The sequence below is a fragment of the Anomaloglossus baeobatrachus genome, chromosome 4 (assembly GCF_048569485.1).
Source record: "Anomaloglossus baeobatrachus isolate aAnoBae1 chromosome 4, aAnoBae1.hap1, whole genome shotgun sequence".
In the NCBI taxonomy this organism is placed as follows: domain Eukaryota; kingdom Metazoa; phylum Chordata; class Amphibia; order Anura; family Aromobatidae; genus Anomaloglossus; species Anomaloglossus baeobatrachus.
The window spans coordinates 516,412,101-516,424,603 of record NC_134356.1 but is presented as its reverse complement, the minus strand read 5'-3'; the positions used below and the strand labels follow the sequence as shown (position 1 = coordinate 516,424,603).

Below are 12,503 nucleotides of genomic sequence, written 5' to 3'. Positions count from 1 at the left end.
CTTTGCTCTCTCTACTAGGTGAAACGTTCCCCTTTATACCTCATTTTAAATTAAAGGGAATCTGTCAGCAGGCGTTTGCTATGTAATCTGAACACAGCATGTTAAAAGGGTTAAAACAAATTTCAGGGATGCCTGTCTTGTTAAGGTCTGATCTGTTGTTGATTTGCTGTTTGTCAGACTATTAATGTCAATCGCATGTCAGTCTGACACATCCCCTCCTCTGATTAACACCTCACTAACAATGCTCAATCTCTATTGAGAGCCTGGTGTAGGTGGAGCAGCTTTCTAAGCTCTGCTACATGGCTAAACCTAAATATTCTGATTGTGTCAGAACGGCTGCACCCAGTAATCTAAGTGATACATGGTTGGAATCAGGGTCCCTTTGCCTATATCATGCTGCTCTCAGATGAGGTAGTAAAAACCTGCTGACAGATTCCCTTTAAATGCTAATTTTAATATTTTGAATGAGAACTTTAACAAAACACTATATTGTCATTGTGACATTGAATTTCAGACTGAGTACACCAGCTTCATTAGTTTACTCCATCCATTTAATATTGTATGCCGTTTGTATTGTAAAATCTGGCAACCAATCGTTTTTAAACCACTTTTTATGATTAAAGACAGATGTCACTACATTTTGCTTATAGGGTTTCCTTCTGGAGGAATGTACAGAAGTGTTATGTGACAGATATTTATATTACCGTCTTTTTCGGATTATAAGACGCACTTTTCCACCCAAAAATTTGGAAGGAAAATGAGGGGTGCGCCATAAAGAATATAGCTTACCAGGGGGGTAGTGGAGAGGAGTCACTGGAGGCAGGACAATATTGTGCTGATCTGTGCGGCAGCTGGCGCTGCCCAGCGAGGCTCTATGCGGTGGCTGATACGGCTATGTGGAGTGGCCGGCGCTGCTTGGTGAGGCTCTGTGCGATGGCTGATACGGCTATGTGGAGCGGCTGGCGCGGCTCTTTGCAGTGGCTGGCGCAGATCTATGGGGCGGCCGGCGCGGCACTGTGCAGCGGCCTGCTCCACTGCCGCTGCCTCCGGTGACCCCCACTCCACCACTGCTGCTGCCCCCCTCTGGTAAGACACCACCGGATTATAAAACGGACCCCAGATTTTTAATTTTTCTTTTCTTTGTCGCTCCATTGGGAGACCCAGACAATTGGGTGTATAGCTTCTGCCTCCGGAGGCCACACAAAGTATTACACTTTAAAAAGTGTAACCCCTCCCCTCTGCCTATACACCCTCCCGTGCATCACGGGCTCCTCAGTTTTATGCTTTGTGTAGAAGGAGGCACACATCCACTCATCTTCTCATTTTAGTTATATCGGTTGGAAGAAAAGTGGGCTCCCACGGGGACCCCGGCATGTTCCCTTCTCACCCCACTTTGTCGGCGGTGCTGTTAAGGTTGAGGTACCCATTGTGGGTACAAAGGCAGGAGCCTCATGCCGTCTCCTTCACCATCCCTTAGCGGCTCTGGGAGAAGTGGGATCCTCAGCGGTCATCCAGTCACTGGGACCGTGCTCCCTCCGCAGCCCCTGGGGGAAGCTGTCGGACAGGAGTTCGTTTATCCTCAGGGACCGGGCCCTGCATCACTAAGGTACTCTGTACCCCCATGGGGGATTTGCATGGAGCGCCTACATCCCGGATGCTGCAGCAGCTGCTTATTTGTGACGGCCGGCGGACTTCCGCGCCGACCGCGCCTGTTTGTCGGCCGCGGTATTAAATTTAGTCCCCGGCTTCAAATGCGGCCTAGTTGCAAAACTCCCACCCCCGGGCCTGTCTATCAGGGATAAGGGCGGGACTGCCGGCCTGACGTCGGCTGTGAGGGCCAGGGCATCCTGTATGTTCCTCCCCCCCTCACTGATCACTGTGGGGACTCCAGATTCCCGCACTTTTTCTAACGCCGCCCCCGGCTTCTCTCCTCCCCTGAGAGCTCCGGCAGCCATTTCTTTGGCATTCTGCCTGTGGAAGTTTTCCTGGAAAGAGCTCTGCAACGCTGGGAGACCTAAGGCAGGGAATCTGGAGGACACACACTCCGCTTTTTAGCGGTCGGTAAGCCACACCGGTCACCCGGTGCTGCTCCCCTCAGGGTGCCGGAATAGATACCATATATATTTATATATCTCTGTTCGGTCGGGCTGTATACCCTCCCCATATACCCTCAGTGATCACTCTCCTAGGAGACAACAGCATGTCGTCCACAAGGAGCAAGGGGGCCAAGACACAGGGTTATTTTGCAACCTGTACCTCTTGTGCGGCTAAGTTACCTGCAGGTTCCACCTACCCTCACTGTGAGCAATGCTCAACCCCTGTTTTGCTTCCACAACCAGAGCCTCGGTCACTAGTGGGCCCCTCGGCTCAGGTAGAATCCGTTGCTCTCCATGTCCAGGCGGCAGGGACAGAGTTTGCAGTTTTTGCTGAAAAACTCTCTGAGTCACTCTCACATTCCATGGCTCAGTCTATGGACAAATGGTCTTCTAAGCTGCTTGAAGCTTTGCAGTCCAGACCGGTCCCTACACAGGCCCCGGGCCCTGTTGGATCTTCACCCCCAGGCCCCTCTCTGCCCGCGCCGCAGCACGTTCCCAGGGGGGGCCCTAGGTCTCACGTGGAGGACTCCGGCCCGGACCACAGTCCCAGACCGGCTAAGCGGGCACGCTGGGAATCTTCCCCGACTTCTTCACGTTGCTCAGGTTCCCAGCGTGAGGACTCTCTGGAGGATGAGGCGGACGTCGCAGCTCAGGGCTCTGACACTGACGCTGCCCTCAATCTTGATACACCTGACGGGGACGCTATAGTAAATGATCTTATCTCGTCTATCAACCAGGTGTTAGATATCTCTCCTCCACCGCCACCTGTAGAGGAGTCGACTTCTCAGCAGGAGAAACACCAGTTTCGGTTCCCTAAACGTACACGGAGTGCGTTTTTCGATCACTCTAACTTCAGAGATGCTGTCCAGAAGCCCAGAGCGGTTCCGGACAAGCGCTTTACTAAGCGCCTTACTGACACACGTTACGCCTTCCCTCCTGACGTTGTCAAGGGTTGGGCTCAATGTCCCAAGGTGGATCCCCCAGTCTCTAGATTGGTGGCTAGATCTGTGGTATCGGTTGCAGATGGATCATCGCTAAAGGATGCCACTGACAGGCAGATAGAGCTCCTGACGAAATCCATCTATGAAGCCACGGGGGCGTCTTTTGCCCCGGCCTTTGCAGCCGTGTGGGCACTACAGCTTGTCTGGCTGAGATTAATGCGGTTACACGTAATTCTGCTCCGCAGGTTACGTCTTTGACTTCCCAGGCGTCAGTTTTTTCTTCCTATGCCATGAACGCAGCTTTAGACTCTGCTAGCCGTACAGCAGTGGCATCCGCTAACTCTGTGGCAGTCCGCAGGGCCATGTGGCTGCGCGAATGGAAGGCAGACTTGGCTTCCAAGAGGTTTTTAATCGGTTTGCCGCTTACTGGCGACCGATTGTTTGGCGAACGATTGGATGAGATTATTAAGCAATCTACGGGAAAGGACTCCTCCTTGCCCCAGTCTAAGCCAAAGAGACCTCAGCAGCGACAGATACAATCGAGGTTTCGGTCCTTTCGTCCCTCCGCCAAGCCCCAATCCTCTTCGTCCAGCAGGCCGGAGAAGGGCCAGATGAACTCCTATGCGTGGCGGGCTAAGTCACACCCCCAAAAGGCCGCAGGAGGCACTGCTTCCAAGGCGGCCTCCTCATGACTCTCTGCATCCCCGAACCGCATCCTCGGTCGGTGGCAGGCTCTCCCGCTTTTGCGACGCCTGGTGGCCACATGTTCAAGACCGATGGGTGAGAGACATCCTGTCTCACGGTTACAGGATAGAGTTCAGCTCTCATCCTCCGACTCGTTTCTTCAGAACATCTCTGCCCCCCGAGCGAGCCGATGCACTTTTTCAGGCGGTGAACGCTCTGAAAACAGAAGGAGTCGTGATCCCTGTTCCCTCCCAGGAACATGGTCGCGGCTTTTACTCCAACTTGTTTGTGGTGCCAAAGAAGGACGGCTCGTTCCGTCCCGTTCTGGACCTCAAACTACTCAACAGACATGTGAGCACCAGACGGTTTCGGATGGAATCTCTCCGCTCTGTCATCGCTTCAATGTCACAAGGAGACTTCCTAGCATCGATCGACATCAAGGATGCTTATCTCCATGTGCCGATCGCTCCCGAACATCAACGCTTTTTGCGCTTCACCATCAGGGACGAACACCTTCAGTTCGTGGCATTGCCTTTCGGCCTGGCGACAGCCCCACGGGTGTTCACCAAGGTCATGGCATCCGTTGTGTCGGTCCTACACTCTCAGGGCCACTCGGTGATTCCCTACTTAGACGATCTCCTGGTCAGGGCACCCTCTCAGTTGGCGTGTCAAAACAGCCTTTCTGTCGCTCTGGCGACTCTCCAGCAGTTCGGTTGGATAATCAACTTCCCAAAATCCCAGTTGACACCGACCCAATCACTGACGTACCTGGGGATGGAGTTTCATACTCAGTCAGCGGTAGTCATGCTACCGCGGGACAAACAGCTTTCTCTGCAGGCAGGGGTGCAATCTCTTCTTCGGGGTCAGTCACACCCCTTGAGGCGCCTCATGCACTTCCTGGGGAAGATGGTGGCAGCGATGGAGGCAGTGCCGTTCGCGCAATTCCATCTGCGGCCACTCCAGTGGGAAATTCTCCGAAAATGGGACAGGAGGTCGACTTCACTCGACAGGAACGTCTCTCTTTCCCTTGCAACCAAGACGTCACTTCAGTGGTGGCTCCTTCCCAACTCTCTGTCGCAGGGGAAATCCTTCCTACCCCCCACCTGGGCTGTGGTCACGACGGACGCGAGCCTGTCAGGGTGGGGGGCGGTTTTTCTCCACCACAGGGCTCAGGGAACCTGGACTCCGATAGTCATCCCTTCAGATTAATATTCTGGAGATAAGGGCAGTGTATCTAGCCCTACTGGCCTTTCATCGGTGGCTGGAGGGCAAGCAGATCCGAATCCAGTCGGACAACGCCACGGCCGTCGCTTACATCAACCACCAAGGCGGCACTCGCAGTCGTCAAGCCTTCCAGGAAGTCCGACGAATTCTGCAGTGGGTGGAAGCCACAGCCTCCACGATCTCCGCAGTGTACATCCCGGGCGTAGAAAACTGGGAAGCAGATTTTCTCAGCCGACAGGGCATGGACGCGGGGGAATGGTCTCTTCAGAGCCGCTGCGGGAAGTTTCTTTATCACGTCTTTCGCAAAAGGTGGCATTTCTAGTGGCAGTTACATCGCTGCGTAGAGTGTCGGAACTGGCAGCGCTGTCATGCAAAGCCCCCTTCCTGGTTTTTCACCAGGATAAGGTGGTTCTACGTCCGGTGCCGGAATTTCTCCCTAAGGTGGTATCCCCTTTTCATCTTAATCAGGATATCTCCTTACCTTCATTTTACCCTCATCCAGTTCACCAATGTGAAAAGGATTTGCACTCATTAGATTTAGTGAGAGCACTCCGGCTCTACGTGTCTCACACGGCGCCCCTGCGCCGTTCAGATGCCCTCTTTGTCCTTATCGCTGGCCAGCGTAAGGGTTCGCAGGCTTCCAAGTTAACCTTGGCTAGATGGATCAAGGAACCGATTCTTGAATCCTACCGTTCTTCTGGACTTCCACTCCCTTCAGGGTTGAAAGCCCATTCTACCAGAGCCGTGGGTGCGTCCTGGGCACTGCGGCACCGAGCTACGGCTCAGCAGGTGTGTCAGGCAGCTACCTGGTCTAGTCTGCACACTTTCACGAAACACTATCAGGTGCATACCTATGCTTCGGCAGACGCCAGTCTAGGTAGGCGAGTCCTTCAGGCGGCGGTTGCCCACCTGTAAGAGGGGGTCGTTTTTCGGCTCTTTTTACTCGAGGTATTCTTTTACCCACCCAGGGACTGCTTTTGGACGTCCCAATTGTCTGGGTCTCCCAATGGAGCGACAAAGAAGAAGGGAATTTTGTTTACTTACCGTAAATTCCTTTTCTTTGTCGCTCCATTAGGAGACCCAGACAATTGGGTGTATAGCTTCTGCCTCCGGAGGCCACACAAAGTATTACACTTTAAAAAGTGTAACCCCTCCCCTCTGCCTATACACCCTCCCGTGCCTCACGGGCTCCTCAGTTTTTATGCTTTGTGTTGAAGGCGGCACACATTCACTCGAGCTCCCATTTTAGTCAGCAGCAGCTGCTGATTGTATCGGATGGAAGAAAAGAGGGCCCCCACAGGGCCCCCGGCATGCTCCCTTCTCACCCCACTAAGTCGGCGGTGCTGTTAAGGTTGAGGTACCCATTGCGGGTACAAAGGCTGGAGCCACATGCCGTTTTCCTTCCCCATCCCTTAGAGGCTCTGGGAGAAGTGGGATCCTAACCGGTCATCCATTCACTGGGACCGGGCTCCCTCCGCAGCCCCTGTGGGAATCTGACGGACAGGAGACTTGGTATCATCAGGGACAGGGCCCTGCATCTAAAGGTAACGAAACACTATCAGGTGCATACCTATGCTTCGGCAGATGCCAGTCTAGGTAGGCGAGTCCTTCAGGCGGCGGTTGCCCACCTGTAAGAGGGGGCCGTTTTCGGCTCTTTTTTATCGGGGTATTCTTTTACCCACCCATGGACTGCTTTTGGACGTCCCAATTGTCTGGGTCTCCCAATGGAGCGACAAAGAAGAAGGGAATTTTGTTTACTTACCGTAAATTCCTTTTCTTCTAGCTCCTATTGGGAGACCCAGCACCCGCCCCTGTTCCCTTCGGGCTGTTGTTCTTTTGTGTACACATGTTGTTCATGTTGAATTGTTCTTTTGGTTCATGGTTTCAGTTCTCCGAACATCCTTCGGATTGAATTTACCTTAGACCAATTTATAAGTTTCCTCCTTCCTGCTTTTGCACCAAAACTGAGGAGCCCGTGATGCACGGGAGGGTGTATAGGCAGAGGGGAGGGGTTACACTTTTTAAAGTGTAATACTTTCTTCAGCGCTCTATTGGGAGACCCAGACGATTGGGGTATAGCTACTGCCCTCTGGAGGCCACACAAAGCACTACATCAAAAGTGCAAGGCCCCTCCCCCTCTGGCTATACCCCCCCCGTGATATCACGGGTTCTCCAGTTTTAGCTTTGTGTGCGAAGGAGGTCAGACATTCCATGCATAGCTCCACAGATTTTAGTCAGCAGTAGCTGCTGACTATTTCGGATGGAAGAAAAGAGGACACATATAGTGTCCCCAGCATGCTCCCTTCTCACCCCTGGATGGTGTTGTAAGGTTGAGGTACCTATTGCTGGTACAGGGCTGGAGCCTGACATGCTGTTTTCCTTCCACATCCCCTGGTAGGGCTCTGTGGAAGTGGGATCCTGCCGGCCTCTCAGCTCTGACGCCGGGCTCCATCCACAGACCCATTAGAACCTGATGGATTCGGAGCAGGAGTACGATCAGGGACAGGCCCTGCATCATACAGGTACTCTGTGTCCCCGGCAGGCACAGACACACTCCGGGCTGGCTGGGTGTTGTAGTGCGCCGGGGACCGCAACGTTGGAGTTAGTGTCCCTACAGATTACTGGGGGATTTTTTGTGTATGGGAACGCAGCGCCGACCCCCTCTGGACCGGGCGGCGCTGCTGTGACTTGTGGTGCGCCGGGGATCCGCCGTCCGCGCTTTTACGGCGGCGGCGGTTATAAATTGAGTCCCCGGCTTTTTGGGCCTAGGACGCCGGCAGCTCCGATTCGTTCCCGCCCCCACCCTGTCATTCAGGGTAGGGGAGAGACGCTGTTCGCTAGCAGCGACGAGGGCTGGAGCCTGATTTACATGCTCCAGCCCTCACACTAGGCACAGAGGGAAGCAGGCTTCCCGCTCTTAGCCAGGAACGCCCAGGGCCCGCCCCCCTTCCTCTCAGGACGCCGGCAGCCATTACATGCAGTCTGGCTGGAGGAAGGACGCAAGGCTCTGGGAGACCTGGACTAGGGGCTATCTGGCGACCACACACCCGCTTTTTAAGCGGGCGGTAAGCGATTTTTCTGTGCTGGTCCCTCTAGTGCCTCACGGTGTATTGGTGTACTGTGTACAGATATATAGATATTGTTTTTCTTGCACTGTGAGGTCGCTTCTGGCTGCTCTCCCAGATCACTCTGTGGAAGCAGCAACATGCCATCCTCAAAACGCAAGGCTGCCAAGGCCAGGGCTGTGTGTACTGCGTGTGCTGCATGTGGGGCTAATCTACCAGCAGGCTCCCATTGTGTGCAATGCTCCGACCCGGTGCTGCTTCGCCAGCCGGAGTCAGGAGAGGTAGTGACCCAGGCTGAGACGCTTGTAAGTTCTGCCCCGGTGACAGGGACAGACTTTGCAGTTTTTGCTGATAATATGTCTCTGTCTATGGCAAAAATCCTTGAAACCTTGCAATCTATGCATGGGGCTCAGTCTTTGGGCACGGCGAGGCCTCTGTCCTCAGGTCCCCCTCACTTGGAATTAATCCAGCCCACAGGGGGGTCCCCGGCTTCACAGGCCGAGGATTATGACTCAGATGATAGCCCCAGCCACCCTAAGCGAGCTCGCTGGGAAAGACCCTCGACGTCATCACATTGCTCAGGGTCTCAGCGCAATCAGTCTCCCGGTGATGTGTCTGATGAGAGTGATCAGGAATCCATTCCTGGAACCCCTCTCAACCTGGATACCCCTGATGGGGACGCCATGGTAAACGACCTTATCTCAGCCATCAATAGGCTGTTGGATATTTCTCCCCCAGCCCCTTCAGCAGAAGAGGCAGCGGCAGAGCAGGAGAAGTTTCGTTTCCTTTATCCCAAGCGTAAATTGAGTGCTTTCTTGGATCACTCTGACTTCAGAGAATCAATCCAGAAGCACGACGCTCACCCAGAAAGGCGTTTCTCTAAACGATCTAAAGATACGCGTTTCCCTTTCCCCCCTGAGGTGGTCAAGCGCTGGACACAGTGTCCAAAGGTAGACCCCCCGATTTCCAAACTCGCAGCTAGGTCCATAGTTGCAGTGGAGGATGGCGCTTCACTTAAAGATGCCAATGACAGACAGATGGACCTTTGGTTAAAATCTGTCTATGAAGCTATCGGCGCGTCGTTTGCTCCGGCATTCGCAGCCGTATGGGCACTCCAGGCTATTTCAGCTGGCTTAGCAAAAGTGGATGCTATCATACATCCAGCAGTGCCGCAAGTGGCGCATCTTACCACGCAGATGTCGGCGTTTGCGTCTTACGCTATCAATGCGGTCCTAGAATCTACCAGTCGCACCTCAATGGCGTCCGCCAATTCGGTAGTTTTGCGCAGAGCCTTGTGGTTAAAGGACTGGAAAGCAGATGCTGGTTCCAAAAAATGTTTAACCAGTTTGCCTTTATCTAGAGATAGACTGTTTGGCGAGCCATTGGCTGATATCATTAAGCAGTCCAAGGGTAAAGACTCCTCTTTACCACAACCCAGAACAACCAAACCTCAGCAGAAAAAGTGGCAGCAGAGGTTTCAGTCCTTTCGAGGTTCGGGCAAGACACCATTTACCTCGTCCAAAGGGACTCAGAGGACGCAAAGACACTCAGATTCGTGGCGGGCTCACACGCGCCCCAAGAAAGCAAATGGAGGTACCGCTTCCAAAGCGGCTACCTCATGACTTCCAGCCCCCTCCCTCCGCATCGCCGGTCGGGGGCAGGCTCTCCCGCTTTTCCGGCATTTGGATGTCACAGGTCAAAGACCGGTGGGTGACGGACATTTTGTCTCGCGGGTACAGAATCGAGTTCAATTCTCGTCCTCCAGCTCGGTTCTTCAGAACCTCCCCACATCCAGACCGAGCAGATGCTCTGCTGCAGGCGGTGGACTCCCTAAGAGCGGAAGGAGTGGTGATCCCAGTCCCTCCTCAGGAACAAGGGCAAGGGTTTTACTCCAATCTCTTTGTGGTTCCAAAAAAGGACGGCTCGTTCCGTCCTGTTCTGGACCTAAAACGGCTCAACAAACATGTGCACGCCAGGAAGTTCCGGATGGAAACCCTGCGTTCTGTCATTGCCTCAATGTCCAGAGGAGACTTCCTTGCCTCAATAGACATCAAAGATGCTTATCTCCACGTGCCAATTGCTACAGAACATCAACGTTTTCTACGTTTTGTGATAGAAGACGACCATTTTCAGTTCGTAGCTCTGCCATTTGGTCTGGCGACAGCCCCACGGGTCTTCACCAAGGTCATGGCGGCGGTGGTAGCAGTCTTGCACTCTCAGGGACACTCGGTGATCCCTTACCTAGACGATTTATTGGTCAAAGCTCCCTCTCAAGAGGCATGTCAGCACAGCCTGAATGCTACGCTGGAGACCCTACAGTCTTTCGGATGGATCATCAACTTTCCAAAGTCGATCCTATCACCGACTCAATCACTAACGTATCTTGGCATGGAGTTTCATACTCTAGCAGCGATAGTGAAGCTCCCGCTGAACAAGCAGCGGTCACTACAGACAGGGGTGCAATCTCTTCTGCAGGGCCAGTTGCATCCCTTGCGGCGCCTCATGCATTTCCTAGGGAAGATGGTGGCAGCCATGGAAGCAGTTCCCTTTGCGCAATTTCATCTGCGCCCACTTCAATGGGACATTCTCCGCCAATGGGACGGGAAGTCAACGTCACTGGACAGGAAAGTCTCGCTTTCCCAGACGGCCAAGGACTCCCTACAATGGTGGCTCCTTCCCACCTCATTGTCTCAGGGAAGATCCTTCCTGCCCCCATCCTGGGCAGTAGTCACGACAGATGCGAGTCTGTCAGGGTGGGGAGCGGTATTTCTCCACCACAGGGCTCAGGGGACGTGGACTCCGCAGGAGTCCACCCTTCAGATCAATGTTCTGGAGATCAGAGCAGTGTATCTTGCTCTACTGGCCTTCCAACAGTGGCTGGAAGGGAAGCAGATCCGAATCCAATCGGACAACTCCACAGCGGTGGCATACATCAACCACCAAGGAGGGACGCGCAGTCGGCAAGCCTTCCAAGAAGTCCGGCGCATTCTAATGTGGGTGGAGGACACAGCATCCACCATATCCGCGGTTCACATCCCAGGCGTAGAAAACTGGGAAGCAGACTTCCTCAGTCGCCAGGGCATGGACGCAGGGGAATGGTCCCTTCACCCGGACGTGTTTCAGGAAATCTGTCGCCGCTGGGGAGTGCCGGACGTCGACCTAATGGCATCCCGGCACAACAACAAGGTCCCGGCATTCATGGCGAGGTCGCGCGATCAAAGAGCTCTGGCGGCAGACGCCTTGGTTCAAGATTGGTCGCAGTTTCAGCTCCCATACGTGTTTCCGCCTCTGGCGCTCTTGCCCAGAGTGCTACGCAAGATCAGATCCGAGTGCAGCCGCATCATACTCGTCGCTCCAGACTGGCCGAGGAGGTCGTGGTATCCGGATCTGTGGCATCTCACGATCGGTCGACCGTGGTCACTGCCAGACCGACCAGACTTACTGTCCCAAGGGCCGTTTTTCCATCAGAATTCTGCGGCCCTGAACCTGACTGTGTGGCCATTGAGTCCTGGATCCTAGCATCTGCAGGATTATCTCAAGGAGTCGTTGCCACAATGAGACAAGCTAGAAAGTCGAATTCGGCTAAGATCTACCACAGAACGTGGAAGATTTTCTTATCCTGGTGCTCTGCTCAGGGAGTGTCTCCCTGGCCATTTGCATTGCCCAAGTTTCTTTCCTTCCTGCAATCGGGGTTAGAAAAGGGCTTGTCGCTCAGCTCCCTTAAAGGGCAAGTTTCGGCACTATCCGTGTTTTTTCAGAAGCGTCTAGCACGTCTTCCTAAGGTGCGCACGTTCCTGCAGGGGGTCTGTCATATTGTGCCCCCGTACAGGCGGCCGTTAGATCCATGGGATCTGAACAGGGTATTAGTTGCTCTCCAGAAGCCGCCTTTCGAGCCTCTGAAGGAAGTTTCCTTTTCTCGCCTGTCACAGAAAGTGGCGTTTCTTGTTGCGATCACATCGCTTCGGCGAGTGTCGGAGCTGGCAGCTCTGTCATCCAAGGCTCCCTTCCTGGTGTTCCACCAGGACAAGGTAGTGCTGCGCCCCATTCCGGAGTTTCTCCCTAAGGTCGTATCCTCGTTTCATCTTAATCAGGATATATCCTTGCCTTCCTTTTGTCCTCATCCGGTTCACCGGTATGAAAAGGACTTACGTTTGCTAGATCTGGTGAGAGCACTCAGAATCTACATTTCCCGCACGGCGCCCATGCGCCGTGCCGATGCACTTTTTGTCCTTGTCGCTGGTCCGCGCAAGGGGTTGCAGGCTTCTAAAGCCACCCTGGCTCGATGGATCAAAGAACCAATTCTAGAGGCCTACCGTTCTGCGGGGCTTCCGGTTCCTTCAGGGCTAAAAGCCCACTCAACCAGAGCCGTGGGTGCGTCCTGGGCATTTCGTCACCAGGCTTCGGCTCAACAGGTGTGCCAGGCAGCTACCTGGTCCAGTCTGCACACTTTCACCAAGCATTATCAGGTGCATACCTATGCTTCGGCGGATGCC

General features: G+C 53.9%; 1 protein-coding gene across 1 annotated transcript in view; it reads left to right on the top strand.

Annotated features, from left to right (window-relative positions):
• The window catches only part of IQGAP1 (IQ motif containing GTPase activating protein 1), a 313,620-nt gene that overhangs the window by 287,794 nt on the left and 13,323 nt on the right, over positions 1 to 12,503 (top strand). The window lies entirely within an intron of this gene.